We start from the raw sequence: 21,010 nt of genomic DNA on the forward strand, positions 1-21,010 counted from the left end.
ATAAAAATAGCTAACTTTATTAAAAAATATTTAAAATTATTAATTAACTTTACAACCAAGAGCATAAACTAAATATGTAATTAGGACATTTCTTATAACAATTGATATAATAAATTGATCACTTGAGGTCATACAATGACCATGAAAGAAAAAGTTTGAAACTCATTCAAAAAACTTGAACAAAATATAAATGTGAACAAATATGACCGCATCGATAAACGAACCACAATAGATGATCAAACTACTGAAAGACACCAATAATAATAAATCAGAGTCAAATATCATGAGAAAAGTATCTTTGAATGTAAATTGCACATCCAACTTCAATATGAGTATCTGAGAAGTGAATATCAACAAGATAGTAAATAAGAGTCATATTTATCATCGAAGCAACATCAAATCTAATCATGAAAAAATTAAACGAAGAAAACAATCGAACGATTGATAAAGAAGACAAAACACGTATCAAAAGAAAGAGAAAAGTACCATAAAAATAGAGGAATGTGTGTCATAAAAACAAAGTTATTATAAACTTAAAAAAAACGATATAAGGTAAAAGAAAAACAATGACCAAATGATGATGAAAGAAAGGTTTAGGGAAATCTAGTACTTCCTCATAAGTGGCGCAAAAGTTAAAAATTGGTAATTTCAAGTTATAATTCTTTGTGCATAATGCTAAAATTATCCTTCACTATTTATCAAAAATGATGTTTTGGTTTATATATATTTTAGAGCATTTTGATACTTAGCGTTTTATTATAGGACAAAAAAGTCCCTATTTTAAAGCATTAACTACTTTGTAACTAATGATTTCTATTCTTAGATGTATTTTTTGCTAAAATGAAATGTTAGGACTAAAATACTCCAAATAAAAAAGAAAATAACTATTGAATCAGTTATTAGAACTGTTTTTTTTGACATTATGTCTTTTTATGATGTCCCAAACTCTCTTTTGAATATTAATAAAACATCAGGATCCAGTTATACCTAATGTAAAACTAAAAGTTTTACATCTTTTTAGGACCGTTGGATTAGGAAAATCAAACATGGAGATTAACGGTAGGAAATGAGAAGATATTCACTGGGAAAAAAATGGAGTTAATCTCGGCCTTTGATTTTCCTCATTCAATGATTCTAAAAGGTATAAAACTCTTAGTTTTACACTGGGTGTAAGAAGATCATAACTTAAATATATGAAAAACAAGTAGTCAAACTTTATAAAAGAAATAAAAAAATTCTAAACCCTAAACCCTAAACCCTAAAACACATACCTTAAATCCTAAATCATAAACCCTAAACTCTAAAGCTTAAATCTCAAACCCTAACCTTAAAATGAAAAAATATATATTTTTACTACGAGTTAAAGAAATATTTATTTATGTGTTATAAATTTTAATTAAATTTAAGTCATTTATTTATTTAAATTTAATAGCTATAAATTGGTGCAAACTTATTAGTTTTATATCGTGTAAGTGAATCTTAACCCTATGTATATATGTGTGAAAATTGTATTGTTCATGTTATTTTAATTTAAGAAAAAATGGAAAATAAAATGATTTAATAAAGGCGTAAATCAAATGTATGATATTATACAACCAAAACATTATGCTTATTTTTATGGTAAGTACAAAAAAATGTTTATGCTACAACTTACAATGAAATATAAAGTAGGTCCAAGACGAACATAGATATTAATGGTACATGGCAAGGAACAAGTTAATAAATTCCTTAGGGTTTATTAACAATTCCTTCATTACCCACCAAGATCAAGTACTTGTCTCTTCTGGTAAGCCTGGTGCAACCAAAACCAAGTGCTTTCCCAATCTCACTCTGAACATGGTTAGCCACATCAAACCTCGACCTTTCACCATCATCGTCACAAGACGTCAGGCCGGACACACCAGCTAGGACCTGTACTTTGTAGCTGGGACGTGGGTTCATGGTGAAGAACAGTGGGTCCAAACATTTCAAGCCACCAGCTGTCGTGCCGTAGAACATGCTAACGTGGCTGTCCATGGCATCCGGGATTATATAATCGCTCATCTCAGCAAACAAAGGGCTGAACCTCAAGAGATAAGGCTCCCTACACGTGGTTCCTTCGGGGCACACAACTAGGTCCCCTTGCTTTAATAGCTTTCTCAACATCTTACCATCTCGATCACGATCCCTGCTTAGTCTCACGGTTTTGATCGGCGCTAACAGCTCCGACACCCTGCTTAAACTGTAAGTAACGGTGGTGAGATCCTTCTGTAATGAAAACGAAAGGCAGAGTGGATCCAGCAGTGTTCTGTGGTTGCAAACGTAGAGCCCACCGCCTTTGGTTTCCGATTGATGTTTAAGTTTTCGCACGACGAATCGGAAGAAAAGGAGAGGCGGAACACGGTGAAGGCTAATATAGGGACGGAGAGCCTATGAGGGAGCATTAAGGCAGTAATGACTCGGACGATTGAAAGGGTGAAGCCAAAGGGGAGCCACATGAACATGGCAAGTGTGGCTAATGGTGTTGGGCTGAAAGCCAGTTTCCATCGTTGAAAATGAGAGGTTTCATGAATTACTCTCTCGGTACGTGTTGCAATTTTTAGTGGACACATATGTATTAATAATAAAAAATTTTCATATGAGACATACACAAATAAAGTTTTAGTGGATACATTCAATAAAATAAATAATTAATATAAAGAAATTTAAATTTAAGAGTGAACACATTCGATAAAATGAACAACTAATATAAAGAAATTAGGATTCAAAAGTGTACACGTGCACAGCCTGAAATATACATGCATCCGCCGGTGGTTGCCTGCTTCTCTTGTGGGCTCTTCTTTCCAGGTAAATTTCCTGTTGCACCAAATGCATTAAACTAGCAACGGTTAACCGAAAATGTACAAGAATGTCAAAAGATCGTACTTAGTACTTACATTGAGAAGACAAATGATATTGAAGTGATTCCTTAAAGCTACTGATGCCAACCAGATCTGACCATGGCTTCTAGTCATCGTCTCCAAAGCATCATTGCTTTTTTTCTTGTCTTCCATGACGCCCAAGAAGTATCCACCAAACACCTTCATTGCTCTACCGACCACACAATCAATCCCCAGATAATCCTTCAAGAAACTCTCGATCACCACTATATAGAGAGAGTTCTACACGGTTGCGACTCGCTATAGAAATTCGAGCTACGAAGATTGAATAAGGACCAAATATCTATATGCCATGGATCAACAGCTCTTTTTTTTTAATATAAGAGAGGCTCAGATCATGAGTTTTATAGGCAATAGTCATCCTATAGGGACAAAGGTGTCATTTTCAACAAGATTATGAACTAGCAAAGGATCATGGGAACGTCATTATAAAAAATCAACTGAAATTTGTCGAGATCAATCATGTTATCATGCCATCTGTTTACATTAACTTCACGATAAATCCATTTAATTTATGTTGTTCTGCTTTTTGTTCGTAGTTGAAAAATTGCTCGAATTAAAGATAAACTATTTTCTGTTTGAGTTCAATCGGTTTGAATTTGGAAAAATTTGAAGTCATAGGACCTTGATGTGGTTTGAATTTGTTCGTACTTATTTCAGATTAATCTAAAAATCAATTAGAACCAACCACATGACAACTGTGGAACGAGTAATCAGGATGAATGATATCATAATTCCATACTAAAGTCTAGCCCAGAGCACTATAAATAATCATGTAGGAGAGAAAATGATAATGACTTCAATTATTATCCTCCATGGCTGTTTGTATTTTGTTAGTCAACAATGTGTTTCCACAGCTTCCAAATCAAAGAAGAGAATAGGAATTTCTATCAAACTAAATACACAAAGCAAGACTGTTGCATAACCAGTCATCAACATGAGAAGAAAAGGAATCTTAATAAGGTAGTTGGGCAGAAGACTTTCCAATAGACGTTTTGCGGCTGGATACTCTTAACCCTTATGCTAACAAAAGGGGTTAATTTCTAACTTAACCCATAAACACTGGTTAAAATATGAATTTAGTATTTTGTTTTACAAAATTTTAACAATAATTATTAAAAAAACTATTTTTTTAAATTATTGAAAAAGTTATTTAAAAACGAAAATAGATATATAAATTTCTTTTAAAATATGTAAACAATCCTCTAAAGTATATAGAATTATAAAAAATAAGGAATTAGGGGTATATTTTACCCATGAAATAATAAAAATAAGGGATTAAGGGTATATTTTACCCCTGAAATAAACCGAAATCAACAGTTTCACCTCTGGGTTTTAATTGCATCAACTATTCCATTAAAGTCATTTAATTTTACCCGATCTTATTATTAACTAGCATTGATTGTTATAGTATTGACATGATAGTTAACAACGTTGATGTGAAAATCTATCATGCTAATATGATAGTCTATTATGCTGACATGAAGTTAACAATACTAATGTGACGATCTACTATGTTAATGTGGTGGTACTATGTACTAATATGATATTTCATGTGTAAATGATGACATAGTAGAGTTATTGAATTAATATTTTAGCTGAGGGTATGATTGACTTTTGTCTGATTTTAAAGATATATTGATTTTAATTGAAAGTTTGATGATTTATTTAATCTTTTAACTAAAAAATAAATTATTAAAATATTCATAAAAATATTAAAAACACTAAAAATAAGTGAATTATAAAATTGAAAAAAAATCAAAAGTTATAAAATAATAAATTATAAATATAAAAAACTAAAATTTTAAAAATTATTTATAAGTATTAAAATTTTTGAACATTTTCGTTGAAAAAGTCTTCGATTGTCTCTCATTAACATTAGTCTATTACGATTTCTTGAACATATTTACAGTGAAATTAACATTGTATTAGAGTATGGGTGCTTATTGAGCGAGTCAATCGTGAGTTGGGAAGTGTACGACTAGTGCTCATTAAAAAGTTTTGTTATTCGACTTGAAACGTTTCTCGTTAAGCTCGTTAAAATTTTGCTCCACTCGTGTTCATTAACAAAAACTTATTGCTCAACTCGTTGCTCGTTAAGTTCACTGAAATTTTTACCTTATTTTTTTAACTATAAGTAAAATCTAATAATACTATATAGAGTTTAATATAAACATAAAATAATATATTTATCCAGAAAATTATTAAAAGAGTGTATGAAGTAAGTTTAAACTCCAAAGTAACAAATAACAATATATAAATACATTAAAATAATAATTAGAGTTTGAGTTTTAGGTGCAGTAATAATAATTATTAATTGATAATTTAGTAATTTTATTATTTATTATAAAATTCATAAATTAGTAATTATTAATTTTTATTATCTATTAGTAAATTAATAAGCAGCTCGCAAACTTATCGAGTCGAGTTGGACTTTGCTCAACTCAACTCGTTAAGGTCTCGAATCGAGATCAAGTTAAAGTTGAGTCAACCCGAATTAAACTTTTATCGAATTTTAATCGAGTTGAGTTTGAATTGCTGACAAACTGTTCAACTCATTAAACACCCCTATATTAGATATTAGAGTAACTATAAAATTTAATTTTCTTTTCATATTTTACAACACATAATAATGAGCACACTACAAGCTTAATTATATTTTTTATTTTTTACTTTTTATAATATAAAAATTTATGTGAGAATTAAATTTACATGTAATGAACTAAAATATATAGTCTTGAAACAAGCGATTTTGATGGTAAAGAAATTGTTGTTATTTCTTAAGGTCTCGGCTTCGAGCACAAAAAATACTAGGGGTATGAGCGTTCAATGTCAAAATAGTTGAGAGCGTTCTTTGAACAAATATTACCTTGTACATATCATAGATTAACCAATATATATATATATACACTCGTTTTGTCCGGGTTTTAGTATTATTATTATTATTATTATTATTTTACATGACTTTTCAACAGACCCGAATCCAATTACAAGCAACCCAACCGTCCCAGTACCCGAAGCCCAACTGGTCCAAGCACAAACCCGGCCCCGCCGTCGCTTCTGTCGTTGTTCCGGCCACCTGACAACCTCCGTTTCAACTGTTAATGTCATCATCTCTCTGGCATGATTCACCAAACACATAATAAGACAAAAAACATAAAGATAAACCACAAAATAACAAAAAGAAATCATTTTCCTTACCTGTCAACCCTCACCCGTGATTCAACCGAATTCGTAATGATAGCTTCTACAAGACCTCCCCAAGAACGTAAAAAGGCGATAAAAAAGGAGACCGGTTAGAGAAAAAAAGAGGATCTAAAGAGGGGAGTATTCGGGGTTTTTGAAAAAAAGAAATATACAGTGGGGGTTTTCGATTTTGAAAAAGAGAGAAAATCAGAAAGAAAAAATGGAAGAAAAAATAGAAAAAGAGGAAAACATTTTGATTTTGGGGGAAGAAAAAAAAACAACATAGGAAAGAAAAAAAAGTGAGAGGAAGGAAGAATACTCACCGAAGAAAGGTCAGCGAAAAACGAGGAAACCAAAAGAGTTTCCTTAAATCTACGTCATTCTGGTCATTTTGGGGGTAATCGGACCCTGGATTCATACTCGGGACGTTAAGACAAAGCAACCCATAACTTTTGGGTTCAAAAAGCCGCTAGAGGATGGTGGCACACGGTGGCTGGAGGTGGCACACGGTGGCTGGTGAGGGTCCTCGTCAGATTCCTTAGAGAGAGGTGAGAGTTTCTCTCTCAAAGGGAGAAAAGGAGAGAAAAAAAAAAAAGAAGAAAAAAGGGTTGAAAAGGGGGTTACATAGATGACCCAAAATGATGTCGTTTCAATGGGAGGGGGTTTCTGATTTCAACGCATGGGATAATTGTACATCAGGCCACCCAATGTTTGTAATATCTTCATTTTAGTCACTAAATACAAGTTTTATTTTTCGATTCCAGGCTTTAAATTTCACGCGGGTTACATTTCAGTCACTATTTTAATATTGTATGTTTTGGTGTATTTACGCATTTAGTCATCACTCTAGTTTTTATTTTTCTGATTTCACCTTATTATTTTATGCATGTTTCATTTTAGTCATGAATGTTGGTTTGCTTCTGTTTTATGTATTTTATACGTTGGATGCATGCTATTTTAAATATTTTCATTTTAGTATTGCCTAATATTTATGGATTAATTACATTTCCAGTACCTGTATTTTCTGATATATGTGTTTGTTGTCAGGAACCTTGTTGTTTTTGTTGTTTAGCCTCCAAAGTTACCATTCTTATTATTTTCATTTGTATATTTCATTTAAGTTTCTATCATTTATAATTTGGCCTGCCATTTTTTATTACATTCAAGTTCTTCACTTTTGTCTCATGAAGCATATATATATACAAGCATAAAGTCACGCATACCTATGTAGGTATTTTAGTTAATAATGTCCCATACGTGTACTATTTATCCATTATTTATTCATTATATGTTTCATTAAGATAATTATGTATATGTATATTTTCTTTGCCATATTTAGATATTGTTAGTTCTTTGACATGTTTATAAATTACATGTAATTCACTCGTACATATAAATTTAGGTATATGCCATCTTTTAATTAATGTGGTATCCTCATAAGCATTTCTCAATTCGATCGAAGTAATTTGACTAAGGGTAGTATTCATTCATTTTAAGATTGTCGCAAAGTGACTGTCTTAACGTATAAGAAAGTTACTTTTGGTAATTTTAAAATAAAAGTCTATCCCATTAAGTGACACAAATTAAATTGAATCCAGCTTAAAATTTGGGACCGAGAAAAAGATCATGTTCTTTTAATTAAGTTCATCGAGAAAATACTGTTAGATCGAATCTAAGGTCTCGTCTCGATGTATTTAAATAATTGAACATCCTCATTCTCATTAAAGGTTGGTAAAATAAATAATTAATTGTACTTACTTGATGTATGCTTTTAGTTTGTCTTATTTTTGCATGTGTTTTTCAATGGGTTTTCAAAATAGTAACACTCGAATTGATATTGAAAATAGTAATATCTTTTCATTGTGGTTGGAGTAATAAATGAATGCTTTAAGGCATGAGAGATCAATTATTCTCGATTGGAAATCATTAGATTTTATCATTTTTCTCTTGAATAAGTATTGATTTTTAAGACGAAATGGTAATATATTTTCATTTCGGTTGGAGTAATAAATGGTTGCTTTAAGGCATGAGAGGTCATTTATTCTTGATTGGAAATCATTAGATATTATCGTTTTCTCTCAAATCAGTATTGATTTGTAAGACGAAATACTGATATCTCCTCATTTCGGTTGGAGTAATAAATTACTGTTTTAACGCAAGAGAGGTCATTTATTCTTGATTGGAAATAATTAGATATTATCGTTTTCTCTCTTAGAATTATTTTGTGTTGTTATTTTGAATCAATAATGAACTTTAGAATGGAATTGTAATATTTCTTTATTTCGATTGGAGTAAGAATCAACTAGTTTAAGGTATGAGCGGTCGATTCTTCTCGATAGGAAATAATTAAATATTATTATGTTTTTTCCTAAAATTCAAAGAATATTATGAGTATGAGATATTAAATTAAACTATACTCAAATTCTTAAGTTTCATTGCAGAGAAAACTAATTAATTGACTAGTACCAATTTAAATCCTTCCTTACACGTAACCGACTCCCGAACTCAAATTTTGGTAATGCAGATCAAAAATTTGTTGTTTTAATTAAGATTAATATTTTTATTAAAATGACAAATACTTTTTGGGTGCCCAATCACACCCTAATCAAAGATTGGTGGAACTCATTGAATCACGTTTTATCGTTAACAGGTAACTAAATCATTCGAAACAAGGCCATTTCAAAAATCATTTCGACAGCTTGGCAACTCCGCTGGGAGTTTTTTTAGAGAGTCATGACGATAGTCAATTAATTATTTGTATTCGCAAATGAAAATTACAAGTTTGTTCTAATTTGATTTTTGATCCCTTGTTTGTTGTAAATAAATTTTATGTTTATAATTTGTTCAACCACTAAATAGTTGTACTAATTTGTTTGTTAGTATTTTCAGATTAAATAAATGTTCAAGATTTTGAGATTTCTGTTTCGTTTTGTTCTCGCTTTTCCACACACATTGCACAGTTTCATTTACATAACATTTTCAAAACCCCGCTCCGTCTCTTTTAAGTAAGAGTGAGAAACTACTCCCTCGTGTGGTTTTCACCTCTATACGAGATAGTAGATCTCTCCTGGGGCTCACACCTTATGGTCCTCATGATGGTTTTCACCTCCGTATGGACATAAGGAGGTGTGTCCCCTCTAATTGAACTCGATCCGAAATCCTGTGATGGGCCAGGATTGAGGGTTTGATAGCCCAATGGGGAACCAACAAGGACAATTCGATAACCTCTTACTTTAGAACTGAACCCAACATATAATGAACCTAGAATCTAGATAGAGCCTTACCCAGACCTTAAGAGTCTCGTAAGAAGAATACACAAGGAAAAGCCTTCTTGAGCATTTTATTTTTTGTAGCGTAATTTTAATTTCTGAATAAATGTATGCAAACTAGAGATCATGCGGTTAGGTTCATTTTTTTCAAACAAGCATGCAAACTAGAAGGCATGGTGTTAGGATATATATGTTGAACAACGCCTGGGGATAGAAAACATGTCTTGGTAGAACAATTATAAAAGCATGTCAGGGTAGATACCATGTTGGGTAGGATCTTTTCTTTTCATAAAATTTTTTCTTCTTTTTTTGGCTAAGTGGTACTAACAATTTCTTTTGTTTTATATTATTTTTATTTGTCTTATATTTTCATTTGCCTTATATTTTCATTTGCATTTTCACATCGTAACCAAACAAGGTGTTAATTCAAAAGTGATTGACCAAATTAGAAGGTATTCATATCGATACAAGAGTTCCATAACTAGGTAGTCAAATCCGTAAGGGCGGTGACTTACAAACAAAGTTGATCGACAGGGGAAGATCTCAAAGTTGATCAGAGGCTCCTATTAAACGAACGAAGATCGAGATGGTATTAAATAGTCAGATGCTAGTTGAGTCAAGAGTGAGAAAATCCTTCATGAGATATCAAGGCCACTTTCCTCTTGGCAAATCCCATGAAAATGGAGGTCTAGAGATCCAACAATCACAATAGGTGAATTAAAACAAAGATAAGAGGATCAACACTTCAAGAAGTCCAACAATGACTATGAAGACAATATTTGATCATGAGAAAGGCCTAGATCAATGAAGCAAATGAAGCTCGTCTGTCTAGCATAAGGAGAACTTATGGTATGATGAAGATTGTTCTATGGTGGTCGCTTTTGGAATTAACAACTTATGTATTTGCATTCTTATTTTGCATTAGCTTATTAATTTATCTATTTTTCTGTTATTGCTATCTTATTTGTACTAACTTGCTCTTATGTTGCTTTTCTTTTTTCTTGCATCTCATGATCATGACATAATAAAAATGTGTTGATTTGTGAGTGGTTATCATAGTAAAAGGTTTTCATGATGGACAAAGGGTTTCATGATCAAGTAGACTATAACACATTTAGGGATTGGAATCTTGAGAAAGATCCAAGAATAGTGGAGAGCTATGCACCCAAAGATTGTATGTCCGACGAAGACAAAAAGGAGATAAGAGATATTAAATAGCAAATGTCCAAGATGATGGATATAATAGATGCTTTGGCCAAAAGAAAAGAGACTACTTTAGAACAAGCTGATCCTAGCCAATCTGAGAAATCATGCACAATCACCATTTGTATCAACAAGTTGTCATGAGACCCCAAGGAAATGGTGACAACTGTAGAAGTGCAGAAAGCCATGCAATTAGAATTTGTGGGTATTTGAGAGTATACTCCCAACATCAGGGGAAATAAACCTGAAGACTCCAGTTCAATCCAAGCCGAGAGGTGTCTCTCATTTTGATTCTATCCCTATATTATATAAGGAGTTGTATAATTTTTTAGAAGCACGAGAGGTGGCCTCGCATTATGTGAAACCTTTGCAACCTCCATATGCAAATTGGTATAACGTCAATGTTCGCTGTGAATATCATGCCGGAGCTCAAGGACATTCCATTGAAAATTGCACTGCCATCAAGAATCGAGTCCAACATATTTTGGTTCATGGCATATTGGAGTTCGAGATAAAAGGTTGACCTAGTCTGGTAACTTATTGTCCTATTAGGATGGAGCCAAAAGTGTCCATAGGTAAGGGTATCAGTGGCGCATCCAAGAGAAAGATTGTTTACTAAAGTACGAAGTTCAAGTTTTTTATTTGAGGATTGAAAATGATAAATTGAATAGAGAGATTGAGGCCATGCGTGATGGTTTTCAAAGGATTAGTCAAGCCTTTAAGAATGTTGGTATAGGAAATACCCTAGAGGAGAGAGTAATAGGGTTCACTAAACTGAAAAATGATGTTGAACAATGGAGAAAGAATTGCAAGGTGCATGAAGGTCAAGTAAAGAAGTTCTCATATGATTTACAGATTGCAAAAAAAAAAAAGGCACAATACAATTGTTAATGATTAGGGAAGATATCAAGCTGAAAATCAGATGTTTAATATGTCCATATCCAATTTGGAAGTTTCATATCAACGCCACAAGAATGAGAATGATGATGAGCTAGAAGCCACTAGAACAAAGAACAAGATATTAATGAGGCTTATAGATGAATACGTAGATATTGCACGAGAACTTTATAACCATAAAGACTTTCTTACAAGGAAAAATGAACAGTAATGTCTACTGCTATGAGAATTGACACATAAGATTGAGGGAAAAGACAACGTCATGAAAGAAGCTATTACCCAAGCAAGTGACGTGGCTCATAAATTGGTTGATTTAGCTAGTTTTGCAAGAGATTTGAAGCAGATTGACAACTTAACACCCGAACATGAGTGTAAGTTAACTTGGATTTTGAGAGAAATAGAAAAGTTAGGAGTTAAAGCTATCACTTATATGTAAAGTTTGTTTGATGTACCAAAACCTTTGTGTTCAATGAAAGTTGTTTTAAGATGGTCATTCTGGAATGCCACCTTTTTCATACATGCATTTGCATTGCATTTGTTTATTTTAAGCATTTTACATGGATTAGTTATGAAAATATGGAAATAATTTATTGAGGGTTATGCGACAGTAATACCAAGATCATTCATTTATACTATTTCCTCATCATCATGAACAAACAAATAGAAACAATGGAGCATCTCATGAAGGATAGCAAGATCGGTTGCAAGAGCAGTTGACTGGGTTACAACAAGATATGAGGAATCAAGCATCGAGTTCTCTACAAGATGTATCAAACCAAATGATACAGGTAATGGAAACCAAGGCTGCTGATAAAGATAAAATAACTGATAAAGGATATCAGTGTTATCAGACTAATACGTTAAGAATGATAACCTACCCTGGAGCGTCCAACTCAAACCTAGGGAAGAGCCTCATTAATCATGAACAATTTGAAGACAAATTCAAGCGATTGAAGGAAGCAATTGGAGCAATGAAAATTATTAATGTCTCTTACAAAGAACTAGAAGCTAGAGAACTTAGCTTGGTCCCAGATTTGGTCATCCCACATGAATTTAGGGTGCCTAATTTTGAGAAATATGATGACACCAGTTGTCCCCTAATCCATTTGAAAATGTTTTGCAGAAAGATGAAAGGGTACATAAATGATGATAATATACTAATTCATTATTTCCATGATAGTCTTGTTAGGCCAGATGTAGTATGTTATAACCATTTGAACAGAGAGTAGATCAAGAGGTGGGTTGATCTAGTTGATGTTTTTTTGGGACAATATCAATATGTTAAAGGCTTATCCCTAAAACATCAAGATCTTCAAAGAATAAGGATGAAAGCTACTCAAAGCTTTAAATAATATCCCCTAAGATTTAAGGGGTGGCACACAAGTTTAACTTCCCATGTTAGAAGAAAAAAATATCATATACGTTTCATGATTCTCTCACAGCTCCTTTCTCCGGGTTAATGCTGACAAACTCAGCAAAGGACTTTTTAGGATCTTGTGACAGATGGGGAGTTAATTGAAAATGCAATCAGCAAAGGAAACTTAAAAGTCACTTCCAAAAGCCTAACTGACCAAGAAATGAAAGCTGATAATGTAAATGAATGTCATGTTCAGAGCCCCCACAACCGTAAAAGAAAAAGAGAAGCTAGTCGTTCAAACGACCAAAGAAAGCCCCACGATCAAGAAATATTTTGAAGGTGTTCCAAACCTCTATCTCAGATATGTGCCCCAATTTGATTAAAGGTCAATAACTCACACCGAGGCCAATGAAAGTGCCACCAAACTCTTCTGCCCATAGGTATGGTTAAGATAATGTATTTGATTTCCATATGTGGGCATCTAGGTATTCTATGAGGAATTGTAGGTCACTGTTAAAGGAGATAGAAATGCTTGTTGAAAATGGAATGTTAACACAAGAATTGGTGGAACAGTAGATGACGAACTTGAGTAGGGCATCAAAGCATAATATGTAGCATCCGATCGAGTTAAGTGCCATTGCATTGATGATTAATGGGGCATCCTAATTAGGAAGAAATCATTTTATCCATCATGAAACTTTATTCCATTTGCAGCATCTTGTTTGAATATTTTTGTCATTTCTCAGTTTTTTGTAAGGATATTTAAATGAACTTATGCTACTTTAAAGATGATGTGCATTAAATCAAATTTGTAATATTGCAGTTCTTTGAATATCAACTGAATTGAAAACTCTTTAAATGGTTAAAATTATGGATCTTTGAAAAATTGACAAGATTGGAAATTGATAAAACAAGGACCCTTGACCTTACCCTAAAAGATACATCCGAACACCATACCTTTCTCTTGCATGGACCAATATAGCCTTCTCCTCTCATGAGGAAATAATCAAGAGGCTTGATATTCAGGTATGCTCAGGAGCAGATAACATAGGGCATCTCTTGTGTATGACATTGTAAAAATGACTAGACTACACTTCTGTTGAGGACGTTCAGTGATGATCCTAATCTTCAAAGATACAATGGTAGAGTGGATGAATTTAGTATAGGCCATTTTTTGGGAACTAAACTCTAAATATGGTATTTTCTGACCATTAAGGGCAAATAGACTATAACAGGTTCTTCTCGATGAGCTTAAAAAATTCTAAATCTGAATACTCAAAAGGTTAATAAATTATTATTATTATAGATTATACAGTAAAGCTGATCTATTCCACTAAAGCAATTGGTTATAGAGGAAACTCAAAAGCCCTATCTTTATGAATAAATTGGAATAAAACCATGACATTAGTCGGTTACTTGGCAGTTCAATGTTTGCTCCACTGTGATTGTAAAGTTGAAGACTTTGTGATAAGATAAACATTTCAGCTAGCCTAATAAAGGTGATTGTAATATATATATATATATATATATATACAATAAAGCTGAATTTAGCTAGCCAAACAATGACAAATTAAATCAAATTTATATAATAATGTTTCAGTAAAATGGACTAAGGGAGTTAAGGAACACCTGTTATAGTCGACCTCACACAAGCACTCATGAATTTTATATTTAGATTGATGTCCCTACACTACCTCTGCTATAGATGTCTATGAATCTTGAACAAATGAAAGATTTTAGAGAATAGAAATATAAGTGTTCTATAAAGTCTAGTAATTGATTATGCTAGTTGCGCTATTTTGTCCGCATCTGATTAAAATACCAAGCCAAGAAAGAGGGGCATGTTATAATGTTCACAAAGACTGAGAAAGAAAAGACATCTTTGATGAATGAAACCTTATAAAATAGGAATCCAACCTGAAGTTAACCCATCAATTTTGAAACTTGTTAGAGAGCTATAACTTTGAAAATATTAAAAGAGTTATTGATCTTTTGATATTTTGTGAACCCATATTTATGTTTTGATTCAATTGTGAGCCTGAATTAAGGGGTAATACTTTACAAATTTTTTTGTTCTTTGACTTCTAAAATAAAAGAAAGGAAAAAACATTTTCAAATAGGACAATCTAAAATGCAAAAAGTCCTTGAAGCTGGTGAGGCCTATTCTACCTCTATTGGAGAAAGAGAATAAGCGATGCCAGAATAATGAAACATTCCACAATCTTGAAGCAAATAGACTGAGAGATCAGAAAGATTGAAGGATAGAACTTATACACTTCCTTGTGACATTGTCGGTAACTTGTAAAAAAGTAGATGATCACCATATTTGAAAGGGGCACATATCCCAGCTCATAGCAGAAACACAAGAGTGAGACCAATCAAGGATGAAATTTTGGCACCCAAATAATGATGAGTCATGAAAATACCCACTTTGGGGCATGACCAAAAACCCAGATCATGTTGAGATAACAAAGTTCAAACCAAGAAGACATTGAGAATGAGTCTCACAACTTTAAGTGTCAGGGGCAGACCATGAATTTGAGCAGATCTTACAATGTAAAGGAAATTAATTGAGCATCAACTAACGGTAGATTCTTGGAAAAACAACTCTGACAGCGTAATTGATCCAAGGATTGAAAAGGGCATCAATATCATATTTCCGACCGTAGCAAGAATTCAAGAAATGAGACATTTCTTCTAAGACTTTAATTCATATGAGAGGCAAAGAAGACGCAAAGACATAAGATGATCCGATGGCTCTTCAAAATTACCAGCTTAAAATTATGAGTTGCTACACCAATATCTGGGTAAACATTAGAGAAGAGTGATTAAGTGGAAGAATACCTATTTCCCCACTTTGGAGTCAAAGGAAAATTGAATCAACATTTATGCATGAATGAGAACATCATTTGGATAAAAGAAAATGCATTGCATTGCATTCACATTTTACGCATAAACGTTGGATTTTACATATCTTTCAATGAAAAGAGAAGATACATTATATCAAAATCCCAACAAGTGGAAGCTAGAATTCAAATCTCAAATACAGGGAATCATATTTAGGGAGGCAGAACCTGAAGACAGAGTGAGCCCATTTCACAGAGGAAACATTACTTTGAAGTAGGGCATGTTATCCGGCCATTAAATTGTTTTTATAAGTTAAAAAGTATGAAAATGATTTCCAAAGTTTCTTACTTAGTCATTCGGGCCATCAATAAGTCTTTCGAGCATGGTGATTAAATTCTTCGGGTCATCTACAAGCCTTTCAAGCAAGATGATAAGTCCTTCGGGCCATCTGTAAAACCTTCAGGTAGGATGTTTTCACATGGTTTTCGAAAAATGATAAAACAATTTCTAAAGTTTCTCATTTAAAATTGAAAATTGAAATATTTTAAAAGTAAGAAAATGATTTCCAAAGTTTCTTACCTAGTAAACTATTTCTAAATTGGTAAGTCCTTCGGCTCATCAGTAAGTCTTTTAGCATGATGATTGAATCCTTCGGGTAATCTATAAGCCTTTCGAGCAAGATGATAAGTTCTTTGGGCCATCCGTAAGACCTTCGGGCAAGATGTTTTTATATGATTTTCAAAAAAATGAGAAAACAATTTCTAAAGTTTCTAAATGAAATATGAAAATTGAAATTTTTGAAAAATAAGAAAACGATTTCCAAAGTTTTTACCTAGTAAGCTATTTCTAAAATTGTAAGTCTTTCGGGCCATCGGTAAGTCTTTTGAGCATGGTGATTAAATCTTTCGGGTCATCTATAAGTATTTTGAGTAAGATGATAAGTCCTTCAGGCCATTCATAAGACCTTGGGGCAGGATGTTTTCACTTGTTTGTTGAAAAATGAGAAAACAATTTGCAAAGTTTGTCATTGAAATCTGAATATTGAAATTTTTTAAAAGTAAGAAAATGATTTCCAAAGTTTCTTACATAGTAAGATATTCCAAAATTGGTAAGTTCTTTGGGCCATCAGCAAGTCTTTCGAGCATGTTGATTAAATCATTCTGGTCATCTATAAGCCTTTCGAGTAAGATGATAAGTCATTCGGGCCATTCATAAGACCATCAGGCAGAACGTTTTCACATGTTTTTCGAAAAATGAGAAAACGATTTCCAATGTTTCTCATTGAAATCTAAAAATTGAATTTTTTGGAAAGTAGGAAAATGATTTCCAAAGTTTCTTACCTAGTAAACTATTTCAAAAATTGGTAAGTCCTTCGGGCCATCAGTAAGTTTTTCAAGCATGATGATTAAATCCTTCGGGTCATCTATAAGCCTTTTCAAGAATGATGTTTTCATATTTTTTTGAAAAGTAAGAAAGTGATTTCCAAAGTTTCTTACTTAGTAAATCCTTCGGGCCATCAATAATCTTTCAAGCATGATGATTAAACCCTTCGGGTCATCTGTCAGTTTCACTTAAGACATCAAGATGGAACTGGAAAAAACGCGTTGTCTTTTTATCTTTTCCCTATTCTTGTTAACATAAGCATGGGCAGAGAGGGGCAGCTGTAGACACCTGTTTTGCCCAGGTTTTAGTATTATTTCAATTATTATTATTACAATTATTATTTTATTCTATTTCTTTTATAGGCCTTTACAGATTCAAAATGCAGTTGTTAACATAAGCATAGGCAGTTTCCGGAGGTGGCGTACAGTGGCCAGTGAGGGTCTTCGTCAGTTTCCTTAGAGAGATGTAATACACAAAACATCAGGTCAGTGATTAAAGTGTAAGAATTCAAAATTTAATGGTTTGATTTTGATAAATTGAAATGTTCATGGATTGATTTGGAAATTTTTCTTTAGGATATATTATTTAAGATTGAATGATGGAAGGGAAAATTGGTCTTTTGGCATGAAATAAATTTAAAATTCATTTTTAATGTTATATATCATGTGAGAAAAAAAGAAAAGAAGAAAATAAAGTAAAAGAAAGGCCTAGAGAATTCTATTTATCTTCTATTCTCCACTTCTACCGTGAACTTCCATTGCTAAGGTGCGTGTCCGCAAATTATGACTACTAAATATGGTCGCGAAATATGTGCAAGTATACACAATCGAACAAGTAATACAATGATGAGTGAGTATCGTATCCACAGGGATTGGAGGAAATTTATAAATTCAGTCAAAGCAATTTACTATTTCACCTAAGTATTATTTGTAATGGTATGTACAAATAAGAATGTTGTGGCAAAATGAAATAAATGTTGGTGGGAATGGAACGACAGTGTGATGTCGAAGGAAATGGAGATATCGTGGAAAAATGGATGGAAATGTCGTGACAAATTAAGTTATGTTTAGTGCAATAAAATGAAAATGTAAAGGTAAAACAAAAATTAAATACTGGACTTGAATAAAATTACTTGATAATTCTCATACAACAAGCTACTATGGGAATGAATGATAGGAGTCACTTAGGAAACTTAAGTCTAACTTCTCAGGATGGTCATACTTCTATGCCTTATTTTCCTGAAAGATTTTACTAATGGTGCCCTACGCTATCTCTAATCAAGTAACTCGACACGTTCAAGATTCCATGCAAACCTATTGGCATTAGCAAGTGCAGGGATCATATAGGTTCAGATAACAAGATATGTCACGACAATACCTTTTAGTGGTAGCACTAACATCTAATCTCTCGATCAAGCACTTCTCCTTTTAGTTGATTGAAATTCCAGCCTTATGTCTAAGGTTGGATTAAGCCTAGTTACTACCTAGAACCCCTTTTTTATGTGGATCCTCCCTAGTTTCTCTCAAACACTAACGACATGCTACTTAGTCATTCTCTCAAACACTAAGCAATCTCATAAGGAATTGCTACTCTCATTGCTCCTACAACCTTAAGGCATTAAACATCATAAACAAAACAGATAGCAATATAAAAAAAAACCATCCATTAAACTAAAACTTAAATATCCATAAGGAACTCCCACCAAATAAGACTAGTTCATGGTGGGGTTCGAATATTCCAAGCAACAAGGCATGAAATTAATTCGTTCCATATAGCCCAAATAAGTTAAATGAAAGTAAACAATAAAGGAACAAAGGAAAAGACTTCGACGCGCGCTACCGTAGCTCCCCTCGATAACTACGAACTTCCTTAGCTCGTTAACTCTCTCGGACGCCTAGCTCACCACTCCCTCTAGATTTCTAATGGAGGAATGCCACGTCAAAAGTGATTGATGGAAAAAGAAGAAACCTTTTTCTTCTAGCCGTCTCTTTACCCTTTTCTCAAAAATCAAGTCTATTAATCTAGTGGCTTCATCTCCTATTTATAGTGGTGAATAAACCTAGGGTTTTATGTTAAAATTCATAGGATACCCCTAAGATGGTTTCTTTCACGTGAGGGGTGAGCAACTGTGGCGGTGGTCCCTTCCAGGACAGCTGGGCTTGGACTAGACAGGAACAGCTTGCAGCTGGGCATTGTCTCGACATAATCAGACGACCCAGGTGGTAGATGTCTCATCTCGGGTGACTGGTGGTTGAGGGCATGTGAAGACAAGGACAACTGGCTCTTGAAAATACCATCTTTCATATTTTTGCTTCCAAAATGCCTTCCGATTTGGCATTTGCATTATGCTCAACAGTCTCATCATGTCACGACAATTTCCTTTTGCTTATCCTTGCTCCCAAATCTTGCACATCATCAAACAAAGCACCTTCCCCATAACGCAACATCGTTTACAAAATAAAATACCGTGACAAAATATATTTCCACCACGTGCAACTATACGCTCCTAAATACATCTATATGATCGTATATAAGCTCTTAGACAGTCAATAACTTAAGTAAAAAGGCCATAAATATGAAATTTGTAGGAGTTATCATACCCCCAAACTTAAGCTATTTCTTTTCCTCAAGCAATTGATATTATTAAGCAAAACAAAAATACCATGGCAAGTTCAGTTTCAAGCTAGTCATATTGGATAGAATTTCATCCCTTACACAGTTGGCTTCAACATGCTATACTAGTTTGAGAAATCAAGTACTCTCCCCTAGGGCAAGATCCTTTATGTGAGTGTATGTGTGTGATTGTATCAAATCCATGCTTAACAAATCTAGAAAATTTCTAAGCAAGCTATCTTATTTTGCCATGACATTTACAAGTTTACTCCCACATTGTTTTTTTACTGCTATGAGGGGAGTCAGCCCATTACACCTACCATCCCACACTCTAGGTGAAAGGGAGCATAACTTCCACCCTCAAGCTAGTCAGGTAGAGTCATCTCGTGAGTACTTTCATTCACTCATATGTTGTGGCTGCCATTTATTTAAATGTAGTTCCCAAGAAATGCCATGGCATATCGGAGTGTCCCTCTATAGATATACTGAAGCATTTATTCGTAATTTCATTCTTTTTTTATTTCACGTGGGGTTTTCATCATTCATTGTCAAAGTTTATGCCAAGGCATGCAAGAGTTCTCTTATAAAAAAATTTTAAGTTGGGCAAAGAAGCAAGTCCTAGAGTTGGTTTTATCATCATCAACAGTCATGTACATTCAATTATAGCGATAAAGAGTTCATCATCATTGGGCATCATTAATTTATTTAAAAAAACTAACTTGAACACTTACTAATGTCATGGCATATTCATTCTACTAATACTATCATGCGATGACTTGGGAACCCTACCTCCCCCCAAACTTGAGAGAAGCATTGTCCTCAATGCTAAATAAAAACTAAGGTAAAACTAGACTACATGCTATGCAATGTAACGCAAGGTACCTTGACTATTTATGGTGGTGGTGTTATGGCTGCTGTGCGACGCAGACGCTTACGTAATGGTGTGGGGCTGGAATGTTCAGAATCTGATATTGGTGTAGTAGGGGGTCCTAAGGTCTTTTGGGATCGAGGTGAATTGAGGTTCCTCACATTCAGACTCATTCCTCAAATGGCATCGACTCCTGTGTAAATGGAACTACTGCAACATTTTTAATTATGTTGCATCATGTGGCTTCGTGGATTACGATAGTGCTATAAGAGTTGTAGTTAGGGCTTAGTATTTTTTCGCTCAGTTGCAGGCATTGTGTGGATTGGGTCAACATCTCCCGACTCATCCTCATCATCTAGCTGTTGAGAATCTTCTGATGTCGTGGCATTCACAGATGTTCGTAAAAGTGTATCAGTGAAGATTGGAAGATCAAGAGCTACATGCGGAAGGAGCTCCATGAAGTTTATTG

General features: G+C 33.5%; 1 pseudogene; it reads right to left on the bottom strand.

Annotated features, from left to right (window-relative positions):
- Window positions 1-1,711: 1,711 nt before the first annotated feature.
- LOC120215696 lies at window positions 1,712-19,364 on the bottom strand (annotated as a pseudogene).
- Window positions 19,365-21,010: the final 1,646 nt, after the last annotated feature.

Source organism: Hibiscus syriacus, unplaced genomic scaffold, assembly GCF_006381635.1.
Source record: "Hibiscus syriacus cultivar Baekdansim isolate YM2019G1 unplaced genomic scaffold, ASM638163v2 tig00110152_pilon, whole genome shotgun sequence".
NCBI lineage: Eukaryota > Viridiplantae > Streptophyta > Magnoliopsida > Malvales > Malvaceae > Hibiscus > Hibiscus syriacus.